The following is a 14,661-nucleotide window of genomic DNA, read 5'->3' as shown; positions in this document are numbered from 1 at the left end:
GTAATGCATATACATGTCAGCGCAATCCACAGTATCAGCGTAATACTACACATAGCCGGGTATTACATACTTCCCCGCTGAAAATATGCGTGTTCTCATGCTGTAACATATAGATTCCAACATGCAACAGTCTTTTACATTTTTTTTTCTTACAAGTAAAACTATTTACATCTTATTGTTATAAAAATATTACCTTCTAAAGACAAATGTTTATAGGCTAGGGTGTATACTGAATAAGCCTAGTACCTTTGTTCCTCTTTCCCGACTTTCCCAAAAAACCCTGCAAAATGAATGCTATCTCACTGGAACTTATTTCCGTATATTCATGGTCTGGGAATTTATACTCTGATGGTACAGACATTAAGGGCTCTTTGTTTGAAATATATGGTTCCTCAATAATAATAGATTCACTCTTCTGTATAATAGAATCTAGGCAATTTGGTTCAGGGGACCCCAACCTCTCCGCTGTGGCTGAGTCGATAGCACTTTCAGTGTCTTCTTTACAATTAGCAGCACACATATCTGGTAGATTTTGGTGGGCTATTCTATAATGGGTGTCATCCATTCTGGGTCTAATCTGACATAATGGCTGTGAAGGAGGTTGTGGTTGGACAATTCTCTGTAGACTCTGCTTCATCATTTTACCATGTTCCTCTACATTTTGCCCAACTGTTCTTCCCAACAATTCACTTTGCTCTGGAACGTCGGGATATTGTTGTTTGTGTTTATATGGTCTTCCTGGATAGCATAGTGGGTAGTGATGCCTCTGGTATGGCCATTGTGGATTATCATACTCTCCTTTGCCACACTTTCAACTTCTTCTGGTCTCTCTTTATAATCATTGTATTGATAGTTATGTGGAGGACCTCTGAAACGTGGGTAACGCCAATAATGATTGCAATTTACTGCATATTTGCTGCCTTGGACTGGAACACCACCAGGACCAGTTACATTAGCAGATCTGACACCCTTCTCTCGAATCACCACATCAAACTCAACTATCTCTCCATCTCCCACACTGCGGAGGTACTTCCTGGGGTTGTTCTTCTTAACTGCAGTATAGTGTACAAATACATCTTCTTTAGTGTCTGCTCGGTTTATGAAGCAATACCCACGTTGTACACTGAACCACACAACTTTACCCAAAATTTTCCTTGTGCTCATTCGTGGTACATTGCTAGCATGTGGCACACTGACCACTTTAACCTGGTTCTGCAATACTGTTTTTTTACCTGCATTTTTGGGTTGTTCTTCTTCCAAAGGTGGATCTATTCTCTCTTCTTCCTGAGGGCTGGTCCTCAGCCTCAGGTCTTTGTATTTTAAATCCTCTTGAGGCCACTGTCGTTCTATGTGCCTGCTTCTATGACATCCATGATAAAATGGTCTTCGCTGTGGATTGAATTGATCTTTTGGCTGCCTTTTCATCCTTGGTGAGTTCCTCCAATTACTTCCAAAAGCCCTTTGCTCGCTCCTCCGGTTTTCCCAATTTTCTTTTTGTTCTTTTTTCCAAGTTCGCAATTCTTTAGTAAAATCCGCTAAGTGGCTACTTAATACCTCAATTAGATCTATGAAACCCTGTTGGATTCCCTGAGTTACTGTGACTGGAAAAGACTCTCGATATTGGTGTTCCAAGACATTGTTAGGGCGTATTAACTGGATAGCCATTTCTTTAAAGTCTAAAAATGAATCATGTGGGGCTTGCAGCCGAAGAAGTCGCAATTGGGTTTTTATTGTTTCTCCCCTGATGCCTTCAATAAATTGTTCTATCAGAGTCTTGTCGGCTTGCCGGACCTCATCTTCATCTGTCTGACGAATGGCTTTCAAGGCTTCCTGAAGCCCAAGGGCAAAATCTCGTATTGATTCCCCATGTCTCTGTTTTCGGGCATAAAAATTCATTTTTAATTCCGAAATCGATATTGTTTAAAAGATAGTGGTTAGCCGATCTAGAATTTGCTCAACCATTCTTCTCTCACTACTCGGCCAAGAATTTACCTCTCTTAGAGCGAGGCCACTCAATTGTCCAAGAAGTACTTCTATTTTCTGAGGCTCCGTCAAGCAATATAAGCGGAACAATGACCGCATTTTACATTTGAACTCTGGAAGGTCTCCTGTCTCGGGTATGTGAGAATCACCTGAATAACTCGGCAACCAAGGAGCTCCGAAGTAATAAGGCATGGTTATAGGTGAAACGGTTGCTATGGAAGGAGTTCCTTGACTGGGTCCATCTCCTTGACCAACTGATGCAGCGAAGGGTTGTTGCTCTGACTGTGACATCTTGTATTTACATGGAAGGGAGCCACCTGCTTTTGACTCTGTAGTTGATCCTGTTCGCAGACGCCAAAAATGTGATACCCCAAAGTAGCATCTATTGATGAGTAATTTCTTACCGTTCTAGTTGTACCTGTTTCTTCTAGTTTCCCACGCCACAGCAGAGAGGCAGGTGGTTCCCAAACAACAACTCAATAAATGACACGATAAATAAAATAGTGTTCACTTTACTAAGTTGGAACTCTTCAACAACTCTTGGTCTCCTTAAGCACAAGGTTAGCACCAACACTTAAATATATATCACAATATATAGCACAATATAATATATTTATGCAATACTTTACATTTATAGCACTTACTTCCAGTTACTAAGTTGACAACCATACTGTACATTATCTTGCTGTACTAATAGTTAACATATAAGATATAGGCAATGTACCCACACAAAATATTTATAACTCTCTAAGAATGTCCCCTGACCAGTTTTAAACGTTGGTGCACATATATGGGAAATCTACTACCCGAGTTATGTGGACTCCTTTGTAATTATGTTCTGGTGAGTATGGGTGACTTTAGGGATTGTCCTCCTGTGATAGTCTGGTAGAGCAGATGTCATTATACAGAAAGTGAGGGCTGCCACTGTCTGTGCTGCTCTGTATAGGTATAACCCTCTCCTGAGGTACAGCTGGAGCTCAGCACTATCTATCTCCACAGTACTCACTGACTCCTTGTTTTCAGCTCAGCAACACCTTCAGGCTGCTAGTCTATGGAAGCCAGGACTCTTATTAGTGTCTCATCAGGGTCTGCCCCCAGTTATGCAGCCACCTCCCTAGAGGTTACCTCAGCTCTGCCCTGATCAAATGCCACCTCCAACTGTTACTTGCATTACCACCAGACACACTCATGTGACATTGTGTGCCTGACCTCTTGAGCAGTTGCAAAGACTGCTGGGAGTTGTAGCCTGCCTGTGTAATGCATATACATGTCAGCGCAATCCACAGTATCAGCGTAATACTACGCATAGCCGGGTATTACAGACATACACTTTGATATTTGATGAATGCGCTCCAAGTAATGTAACAAGGAGGAGGTTCCCTCCCTCTACTCACTCTTGCATGGCAACGGGCACATATGGCTTGACAACTGTTGTCCGGCGGGGTGGAAATAATTCCACACGTGAAGTAGATTTTATAGTCTTTTGTCTTGGCATGACAACAATGAGCTTTGGCTTTTTCAATCCATGGGCAACATCTGTTGCCTTACTTACACAAAGGACATCCTCGGCATCAACATCCTCATCACCAACATCTTCATCATCATCAACATCCTCATCATCCTTACCGCCTTCATCCACCAAAATATCCTCCTCCTCCATGTGCAATTCCACAGAAGCATCCTCAATGACTATGTCTGCAAGATGTTGACTGCCCTTCCCCACATTTACAGAGGGCACACAAATGTTGGAACTTGGAGGATCCTCCAGTACACTAGTATTTAGGTCGGGCTCACACATGGCAACCGCGGACACACTTGCACTCTCCTCGGGGATTTGTGATTTCGATTTCTCAGGGCACACAGTTGGTTTTTCCGAAGGGCTATCAGGATCAAAACCAGCAGTCTTCATAAGAAAGGTCACGTCCTTATCCTTCCTTGCCACTTCGTGTAGTGAAGGGCATATTGCCAATTTCTTGTTTATCTAATGGCAAATTTCCTTTCATTTTATTTTTCTTAACTTCAGTACAAGTAGCTTTACCATATGGATGGCGTGACTTAAGCCCGGGGGCATGGACCCTCATAGAGGACGAGGAAGTTGATGGCCTTGCACTGCTGGTGGCAGCTACAACATGTGGTTCTTGGCCTTGCTCTCCTGTCATGTGACAGCCCTCCATATTTTCTGCGGTCTTGAAGCAGTTTCACAAGCACCAATAGTGTAGCCAAGGTGCGGTTACAAAATTCACACACACGTGCAGTCGTGCGCACACAGAAAAAAAATAACAAAATACACTATTTTTTTTTTTCGGGTCCAGAACTTGGGCCCAGAGCACAGATTGATCACGACTGGAGTCAGGCAGCACTAGGTTGCGGAATTGCAGTTAAGCCTAACACACACACACACACAGAGAAATATAAAAGACACTTTGATTTTTTTTCTTGACTATATAGATTTTTCTTTTTATTTCTTAATTTTTTTGAGTCCAGAACTTGGGCCCAGATGTATCTACAGTTCTGCATCAGCCCAGATAGACACATCAGACAGCACAGTGATAGTGACAGCACCGTGACCAGAGACCAGAATGGATCAGCACAGACAGCACAGTGATAGTGACAGCACCGTGACCAGATACCAGAATGGATCAGCACAGACAGCACAGTGATAGTGACAGCACCGTGACCAGAGACAAGAATGGATCAGCACAGAAAGCACAGTGATAGTGACAGCACCGTGACCAGAGACCAGAATGGATCAGCAGACAGCATAGTGATAGTGACAGCACCGTGACCAGAGACCAGAATGGATCAGCACAGACAGCACAGTGATAGTGACAGCACTGTGTCCAGAGACCAGAATGGATCAGCACAGACAGCACAGTGATAGTGACAGCACCGTGACTGGAGACTAGAATGTATCAGCACAGACAGCACAGTGATAGTGACAGCACCGTGACCAGAGACCAGAATAGATCAGCAGACAGCACAGTGATAGTGACAGCACCGTGACCAGAGACCAGAATGGATCAGCACAGACAGCACAGTGACAGTGACAGCACCGTGACCAGAGACCAGAATGGATCAGCACAGACAGCACAGTGATAGTGACAGCACCGTGACCAGAGACCAGAATGGATCAGCACAGACAGCACAGTGACAGTGAGAGCACCGTGACCAGAGACCAGAATGGATCAGCACAGACAGCACAGTGACAGTGACAGCACCGTGACCAGAGACCGGAATGGATCAGCACAGACAGCATAGTGATAGTGACAGCACCATGACCAGAGAACAGAATGGATCAGCAGACAGCACAGTGATAGTGACAGCGCCGTAACCAGAGACCAGAATAGATCAGCACAGACAGCAGAGTGATAGTGACAGCACCGTGACCAGAGACCAGAATGGATCAGCACAGACAGCACGGTGACAGTGACAGCACCGTGACCAGAGACCAGAATGGATCAGCACAGACAGTACAGTGATAGTGACAGTGACAGCACCGTGACCAGAGACCAGAATGGATCACCAAACAGCACAGTGATAGCACTGTGACCAGAGACCAGAATGGATCAGTACAGACAGCACAGTGATAGTGGCAGCACCGTGACCAGAGACCAGAATGGATCAGCAGACAGCACAGTGACAGTGACAGCACCGTGACCAGAGACCAGAATGGATCAGCAGTCACCATCCCAGGACACAACAGACAGCACCAGCACCTCTCCCAGCCCTACACTACCCATCCTCCCTGTTCAGTCTCCACAGCCGGAGTGAAATGGCGTCCGTCGCGTGGCCTCTTATATACTGCATTGATCATAGAGACCAAAGCTTGCAAACCACGAGATTTCATCTTTATGGTTTTGCCTCGATTTGACAGAGCTGAGTAAGGCGGGAACATCTGAACATGCTTGGATCAGACTCGATTCTGCTAAATTCGGGTGGGTTCGGATCTTTGGAAACCGAGCCCGCTCATGTCTAGTATATACTCTACTGTACCTGTCTCTGCTGAGAGTTGTGTGTATACTGTACTGTACCTGTCTCTGCTGAGAGTTGTGTGTATATACTGTACTGTACCTGTCTCTGCTGAGAGATGTGTGTATAAACTGCATCACCGCCAGCGGGTTGCTTAGGATACCTAAGTTTTTTCCTGGCAGCCCCAGTTGCGGGAGAAAATGAAGAAGGAGCCGTTGACGTGTCACGTTCCGCTTCAGCTGACAGTGTGTTCACCAGCAGGTCTTTGCACCTCTGCAGGCTTGTGTCGGCCGGAAACAGAGACACCACATAGGCTTTAAACCTAGGATCGAGCATGGTGGCCAAAATGTAGTGGTCTGATTTCAACAGATTGACCACCCTGGAATCCTGGCAAAGCGAATGAAGGGCTTCATCCACAAGTCCCACATGCCGAGCGGAATCACTCCATCTTAGCTCCTCCTTCACTTTCTCCAGCTGCTTCTGCAAAAGCCTGATGAGGGGAATGACCTGACTCAAGCTGGCAGTGTCTGAACTGACTTCACGTGTGGCAAGTTCGAAGGGCTGGAGAACCTTGCACAACACAGAAATCATTCTCCACTGCGCTTGAGTCAGGTGCATACCCCCTTCTTTGCCTATGTCATAGGTGGATGTATAGGCTTGTATGGCCTTTTGCTGCTCCTCCATCCTCTGAAGCATATAGAGGGTTGAGTTCCACCGCGTCACAACCTCTTGCTTCAGGTGATGGCGGGGCAGGTTCAAGAGTTTTTGCTGGCTCCTCCAGTCTTCGGCACGCAGTTGCTGAATGGCGAAAGTGGCCTGAAATTTTTCGGGCCACCCAAAGCGTCTCCTGCATGCCCCTGTCGCTTTTCAGAAAATTCTGCACCACCAAGTTTATTGTGTGAGCAAAACATGGGATGTGCTGGAATTTGCCCAGATGTAATGCCCGCACAATATTGGTGGCGTTGTCAGATATCACAAATCCCCAGGAGAGTCTAAGTGGGGTAAGCCACTGGGCGATGATTTCCCTCAGTTTCTCTAAGAGGTTGTCGGCGGTGTGCCTCTTACTGAAACCGGTGATACACAGCGTAGCCTGCCTTGGAACGAGCTGACGTTTCTGAGATGCTGCGACTGGTGACGCTGCTGCTGTTGCTGTGTAAGGTGATACATCTACCCAGTGGGCTGTCACAGTCATATAGTCCTTAGTCTGCCCTGTTCCACTTGTCCACATGTCCGTGGTTAAGTGGACATTGGGTACAACCGCATTTTTCAGGACACTGAGGACACTTTTTCTGACGTTTCTGTACAGTCTCGGTATCGCCTGCCTAGTGAAGTGGAATCTAGAACGGGATTTGGAACTGGGGACACACTACCTCCATCAATTGTCTAAATCCCACTGCACTAATGGTGGATACCAGACGCACGTCTAACACCAACATAGCAGTCAAGGCCTCAGTTATACGTTTTGCTTCAGGATGACTGCTGTTGTACTTCATCCTCCTCGCTAAGGACTGTTGGAGGGTCAATTGTTTAGTAAAAGTAGTGGTGTTCCTACTTCCTCTCTGGGATGATGAACGACTCCCAGCAGCAGCAACAGCAGCGGCAGCAGTAGGCGTAGCAATGCAGGATCCTCCGGAGGAATCCCGGATAGGAGAGTCAGTCATGCCAGTGACATGGCCTGCTGGACTACTTCCGATCCTGACTAAGGAGGAAATTGACGAGGAAGGAGTTGACGGTGTGGTTTGCAGGCGCTTGGATACAACAGGACAACGGGATTTAGGTGTCCCTGGACTGCTTACGGTCTTAGCCAAAGTTTCTGAACTTGACAGTAACTTATTATGAACGTGCTGCAGGTGCCGTATAAGGGAGGATGTTCCTAGGTGGTTAACGTCCCTACCCCTACTTATTCCACCTTTACATAAGGTACATATGGCAAGACAGTTGTTGTCCGGATTTGGATAGAAATATTGCCAGACCAAAGAGGTGGAATGTTTGGTCTTCTGCCCAGGCATGACCGTGATGGGCTTTTTCATCCCACGGACAACAACTGTCTCCCCCGGAGCCTGATTTAAACAAACCACATCACCATCAGAATCCTCCTCGCCAACTTCCTCCTCAGCGCCAGCTACACCAGTATCCTCATCCTGTTGTACTTCAACAGTGATATCTTCAATTTGCATATCAGCAAGTGGACTGTGGGTGCTCCTTTCAGCACTTGCAGGGGGCGTGCAAATGGTGGAAAGAGCCACCTCTTCCCGTCCAGTGCTGGGAAGGTCAGGCATCGCAACCACCACCACACTTGGACTCTCCTTGGGGATTTGTGATATCTTCTTAGAAAGCACAGTTCTTGGCTGTGCTTTTGCCAGCTTAACTCTTTTGATTTTTTTAGTGGGAGGAGGGCTTCCATCTTCATGTGAAGCTGAACCACTGGTCATGAACATACTAGGGATTGACCTTAGCCGTTCCTTGCCACTCCGTGTCGTAAATGGCATATTGGCAAGTTTACGTTTCTCTTCAGCTGATTTAAATGTGTTTTTCAAGGTCATTTTCCTGAACTTTGTCATTTGGGATTGTATGTGCCCTCTATTATGACATTGGGCATCGGCCTTGGCAGACGACGTTGATGGCATGTTATCGTCTATGTCATGACTAGTGGCAGCAGCTTCAGCACTAGGAGGAAGTGGTTTTTGATCTTTCTCTATTTTATTTTTATCGGAGAAAGTTTGGTCCTCCATTTATGTTATATCGATTTGATATATACGTGCGGCTAAACACAGAAAATATTTTTTTATTTTTGCTGGAGAGTAGTGCACTTTGTGGGTTACACCAGCCTTTAAGAAATGAGCCAGCCGGCTCATTACTTATGGGACACAGGTGCACGCTTGGCGCTGCTCCTTTGTTGATGCACGTGCGGCTACTGCGCACACAATTCAAAAACACAGAAAATTATTTTTTTTTTGGTTTGGACTGGAGTGTACTTTGGGGGTTACAGCACCCTTTAACGGTCAAGCCAGCCGGCCCTTTACTTATGACACAGGCGCACGCTTGGCACTACTTTGTTGATGCACGTGCGGCTACTGCGCACACAATTCACAAACACAGAAAATATATATTTTTTTGGTTTGGACTGGAGTGTACTTTGGGGGTTACAGCACCCTTTAACGGTCAAGCCAGCCGGCCCATTACTTATGACACAGGTGCATGCTTGGCACTACTTTGTTGATGCACGTGCGGCTACTGCGCACACAATTCACAAACACAGAAAATATATTTTTTTTTGGTTTGGACTAGAGTGTACTTTGGAAGTTACAGCACCCTTTAACTGTCAAGCCAGCCGGCCCTTTACTTATGACACAGGCGCACGCTTGGCACAACTTTGTTGATGCACGTGCGGCTACTGCGCACACAATTCACAAACACAGAAAAAAATTTTTTTTTTGGTTTGGACTGGAGTGTACTTTGGGGTTACAGCATCCTTTAACGGTCAAGCCAGCCGGCCCTTTACTTATGACACAGGCGCACGCTTGGCACTACTTTATTGATGCACGTGCGGCTACTGCGCACACAATTCACAAACACAGAAAATAATTTTTTTTTTGGTTTGGACTGGAGTGTACTTTGGGGGTTACAGCACCCTTTAACGGTCAAGCCAGCCGGCCCTTTACTTATGACACAGGCGCACGCTTGGCACTACTTTGTTGATGCACGTGCGGCTACTGCGCACACAATTCACAAACACAGAAAATAAAAAATTTTTTTGGTTTGGACTGGAGTGTACTTTGGGGGTTACAGCACCCTTTAACGGTCAAGCCAGCCGGCCCTTTACTTATGACACAGGCGCACGCTTGGCACTACTTTGTTGATGCACGTGCGGCTACTGCGCACACAATTCACAAACACAGAAAATAAATTATTTTTTGGTTTGGACTGGAGTGTACTTTGGGGGTTACAGCACCCTTTAACGGTCAAGCCAGCCGGCCCTTTACTTATGACACAGGCGCAAGCTTGGCACTACTTTGTTGATGCACGTGCGGCTACTGCGCACACAATTCACAAACACAGAAAATATTTATTTTTTTGGTTTGGACTGGAGTGTACTTTGGGGGTTACAGCACCCTTTAACGGTCAAGCCAGCCGGCCCTTTACTTATGACACAGGCGCACACTTGGCACTACTTTGTTGATGCACGTGCGGCTACTGCGCACACAATTCACAAACACACAAAAAATATTATTTTTTTAGCACTTAGGGGGAGCACCCCTGATGGACAGAGCACCCCCTGGACAACACAACAGCACCCCTTTAGGACTGGGACACTGCACAGGACTTTGGAGTGGACACAGCCCCTATGGAGAACTGACTGCACAACACAGTCCAGCCAGCCCCTATGGACTTTGAAGTAGTGGACACAGCCCCTATTAACAAGAGCAGCACAGCACAACACAGCCAGCCCCTATGGACTTTGAAGTAGTCGACAACAGCAGCACAGCACAGCACAGCACAACACTACACTACACTACACAGCCCAGCCAGCCCTAACTCCCACCCTCCCTCTTCACTGTCCACAGCCGAGTGAGAAAATGGCGCCGACGCGGGTACCTTATATAGGTTCCAAAACCCGTGAGACTCGGAAGGCGGGATGATGACGTTTTGCCTCGATTTCAGATCCAAGTCAGGCGGGAAAAGTCGAGCCTGACTCGGAACTGCCTCGAATCGGGGGGGCTCGGGGGGGTTCGGATTTCAGAAATCCGAACCCGCTCACCCCTAGTTTATACTGTACTGTACCTGTCTCTGCTGAGAGATGTGTGTATATATATATATATACTGTACTGTACTGTACCTGTCTCTGCTGAGAGATGTGTGTATATATATATATATATATACTGTACTGTACTGTACCTGTCTCTGCTGAGAGATGTGTGTATATATATATATACTAGGGGTGAGCGGGTTCGGATTTCTGAAATCCGAACCCCCCCGAGCCCCCCCGATCCGAGGCAGATCCGAGGCAGGCTCGACTTTTCCCGCCTGACTCGGTTCTGAAATCGAGGCAAAACGTCATCATCCCGCCTTCCGAGTCTCGCGGGTTTTGGATCCTATATAAGGTACCCGCGTCGGCGCCATTTTCTCACTCGGCTGTGGACAGTGAAAAGGGAGGGTGGGAGTTAGGGCTGGCTGGGCTGTGTAGTGTAGTGTAGTGTAGTGCAGAGAAGTGCTGTGCTGCACTGCGCTGTGCTGCTGTTGTCCATAGGGGCTGTGTCCACTACTTCAAAGTCCATAGGGGCTGGCTGGACTGTGTTGTGCAGTCAGTTCTCCATAGGGGCTGTGTCCACTCCAAAGTCCTGTGCAGTGTCCCAGTCCTAAAGGGGTGCTGTAGTGTTGTCCAGGGGGTGCTCTGTCCATCAGGGGTGCTCCCCCCAAGTGCTAAAAAAATAATATATTTTCTGTGTTTGTGAATTGTGTGCGCAGTAGCCGCACGTGCATCAACAAAGTAGTGCCAAGCGTGCGCCTGTGTCATAAGTAAAGGGCCGGCTGGCTTGACCGTTAAAGGGTGCTGTAACCCCCAAAGTACACTCCAGTCCAAACCAAAAAAAAAATTATTTTCTGTGTTTGTGAATTGTGTGCGCAGTAGCTGCACGTGCATCAACAAAGTAGTGCCAAGCGTGCGCCTGTGTCATAAGTAAAGGGCCGGCTGGCTTGACCATTAAAGGGTGCTGTAACCCCCAAAGTACACTCCAAACCAAATAAAAAAATATTTTCTGTGTTTGTGAATTGTGTGCGCAGTAGCCGCACGTGCATCAACAAAGTAGTGCCAAGCGTGCGCCTGTGTCATAAGTAATGGGCCGGCTGGCTTGACTGTTAAAGGGTGCTGTAACCCCCAAAGTACACTCCAGTCCAAACCAAAAAAAAAATTATTTTCTGTGTTTGTGAATTGTGTGCACTGTGGCTGCACGTGCATCAACAAAGGAGCAGCGCCAAGCGCGCGCATGTGTCATAAGTAAAGAGCCGGCTGGCTCATTTCTTAAAGGGTGGTGTAACCCACAAAGTGCACTACTCTCCAGCAAAAATAAAAAAATATTTTCTGTGTTTGTGTGCGCTTTAGCCGCACGTATATATCAATATAACATAAATGGAGGACCAAACTTTCTCCGATAAAAATAAAATAGGGAAAGATCAAGAACCACTTCCTCCTAGTGCTGTTGCTGCTGCTGGGAGTTGTTCATCATCCCAGAGAGGAAGTAGGAACATCACTACTTTTACTAAACAATTGACCCTCCAACAGTCCCTAGCGATGAGGATGAAGTACGACAGCAGTCATCCTGAAGCAAAACGTATAACTGAGGCCTTGACTGCTATGTTGGTGTTAGACGTGCGTCCGGTATCTGCCATTAGTGCAGTGGGATTTAGACAATAGTGTGTCCCCGGTTCCAAATCCCGTCTAGATTCCACCTGCATCCTCAAAGCAGCAGCGACAAGCGTGCGTCTGTCTGTTAAAGGGTGGTGTAACTCTCAAAGTGCTCCAAAAAATAAAAAACTATTTTTTTAATGTGTTTGTGACTTGTGTGCGATGTAGCCGCACCTGCATCCTTAAAGCAGCAGCGACAAGCGTGCGTCTGTCTGTTAAAGGGTGGTGACACCCTCAAAGTGTGCTACACAAACAATAAAAATATTGTTCATTTTTTTTCTGTCTTTGTGAATTGTGTGGGCTGTAGCCGCACCTGCATCCTTAAAGCAGCAGCGACAAGCGTGCGTCTGTCTGTTAAAGGATTACATCGGTGACAGCATCCAAGTAGGCATGTCAGACAGTCCGTACCTGTACTGGCAGGAAAAAGAAGCAATTTGGAGGTCCCTGTACAAACTGGCTCTATTTTACCTGAGTTGCCCCCCCTCCAGTGTGTACTCCAAAAGAGTGTTTAGTGCAGCCGGGAACCTTGTCAGCGAAAGGCGTAGGAGGTTGCTTCCACAAAATGTGGAGAAGATGATGTTCATAAAATGAATTATCAACTCTTCCAGGGAGACCAGCCTCCAGAACGTACAGAGGGACCTGTGGTTGTGGATTCCAGCGGGGACGAATGAATACTCTGTGAGGATGAGGATGTACACACTGAAGAGGGTGAGGAATCAGTGGATGAGGAGGATGAGGACGACATCTTGCCTCCGTAGAGCCAGTTTGTGCAGGGACAGATTAATTGCCAGCTTGTTTTGTGGGGGCCCAAACGAACCAATCATTTCAGCCACAGTCGTGTGGCAGACCCTGGCGCTGAAAGGTTTGGTTTGTTAAAGTGTGCATGTCCTGTTTATACAACATAAGGATGGGTTTGGAGGACGCAAGGACAATTCCATCTTGCACCTCTTTTTTTTCTTTGCATTATGTATAGTTTGGGGCCTAGTTTTTCAAACTGCCATCCTGTATGCCACTGCAGTGCCACTCCTAGATGGGCCACGTGTTTGTGCCGCCCACTCGTGTAGCTTAGCATAGTCATCCAGCTACCTCCGTGCAACCTTTTGGACATAAAAACACTTTTGTGAGGTGTGAGGTGTTCAGAATAGACTGGAAATGAGTGGAAATTTAGGTTATTGAGGTTAATAATAGCATAGGAGCAGAAAAACCCACAAATTCTGTGATTTTAGCTGTTTTTATGCTTTTTTTCAAAAAAATACAGATCCAAAACACAAAACCCAGAACCCAAAACACGGAAGGGTGGTTTTGGCAAAACCAATCCAGATCCAAAACACAAAGAAAGATCCAGATCCAAAACCAAAACACAAAACACGAAAAGTGGCCGGTGCACACCCCTAATATATACTGTACTGTACTGTACCTGTCTCTGCTGAGAGATGTCATGTGTCACAATAAAAATTGCTTTCTTTCTATGAATATAACTCTGCAAGGGACTTTGGGCTCTATTTATTAACATTATTTTTACTAAAATAAAGTGATAAAGGCTGTTTTGTGTTTTCACACCCTTTTCACATTATTTTAGTTTCACCTGTAGTTACTATAGGGCAATTGGAGTAGAATTAGTGATCCGACCAGAGTTACTAAAAATAAATTGTAAAAAAATACCGGGGGAAGCCCTGTGATAATAACGTTACCTGGAGGTGGCGTTATCCAGGGTCTTCCCCGGTTACCGGGCTCCCACTCTGCTCTAACGGGGAGAGCAGAGCCGGGAGCCGGTACCAGTAATCAGCTGTGCGGTCTAAATAGACCGCAAGCTGATTGCTGTAAAAAAAAAGAGAAAAAAAATGAAACTTTTTTTTTTTACTTACCTGAATCCAGGGACTGGTGATCGGGCCTCCGGTGACGGCTCCTCTCCGGTCAGCTGGTCTCCCACAGTGCACTGCTGCCCGGGCATCAGGTGATTGGGCCCCAGTGCAGTATGGGAGAGCACCTGATCGGAAAGCCCGGAGAAGATCACCGGAGGCCAGGAGGTGCAGGTAAGTGTAATGAAGGGAGGGGGGGTCGCGGGGGTCCGCGATCGCAGGGAGCGGGGCTTAGCGCCGGAGGCAGGGCTTAGTGCCGGTGGGGGGGCAGCAGCGACGGTGGGTCGGCGCATGCGCGGGCTCTTAGTCGCGGTATTTTCGGAAAAAGTGTGGATGGGATCCGCAGGGACAGAGCTTTATCGCAAGCTCTGTCCCTGCAAGGGATTTATAGTAAATCCCTGTGATATTGCCTGAATTCGCAATGCGAATTCACTCGGTGATATCACA

The 14,661-nt window shown here is 46.7% G+C and overlaps 1 pseudogene; it reads right to left on the bottom strand.

The window, feature by feature from the left end:
- Positions 1 to 217: 217 nt before the first annotated feature.
- The window catches only part of LOC148451041 (uncharacterized), a 178,622-nt pseudogene continuing 164,178 nt past the window's right edge, over positions 218 to 14,661 (bottom strand).

The sequence above is a fragment of the Taudactylus pleione genome, unplaced genomic scaffold, assembly GCF_031769625.1.
Source record: "Taudactylus pleione unplaced genomic scaffold, aTauple2 ptg001198l, whole genome shotgun sequence".
NCBI classification, from domain to species: domain Eukaryota; kingdom Metazoa; phylum Chordata; class Amphibia; order Anura; family Myobatrachidae; genus Taudactylus; species Taudactylus pleione.
This window is presented reverse-complemented; position numbering and strand designations above follow the sequence as displayed.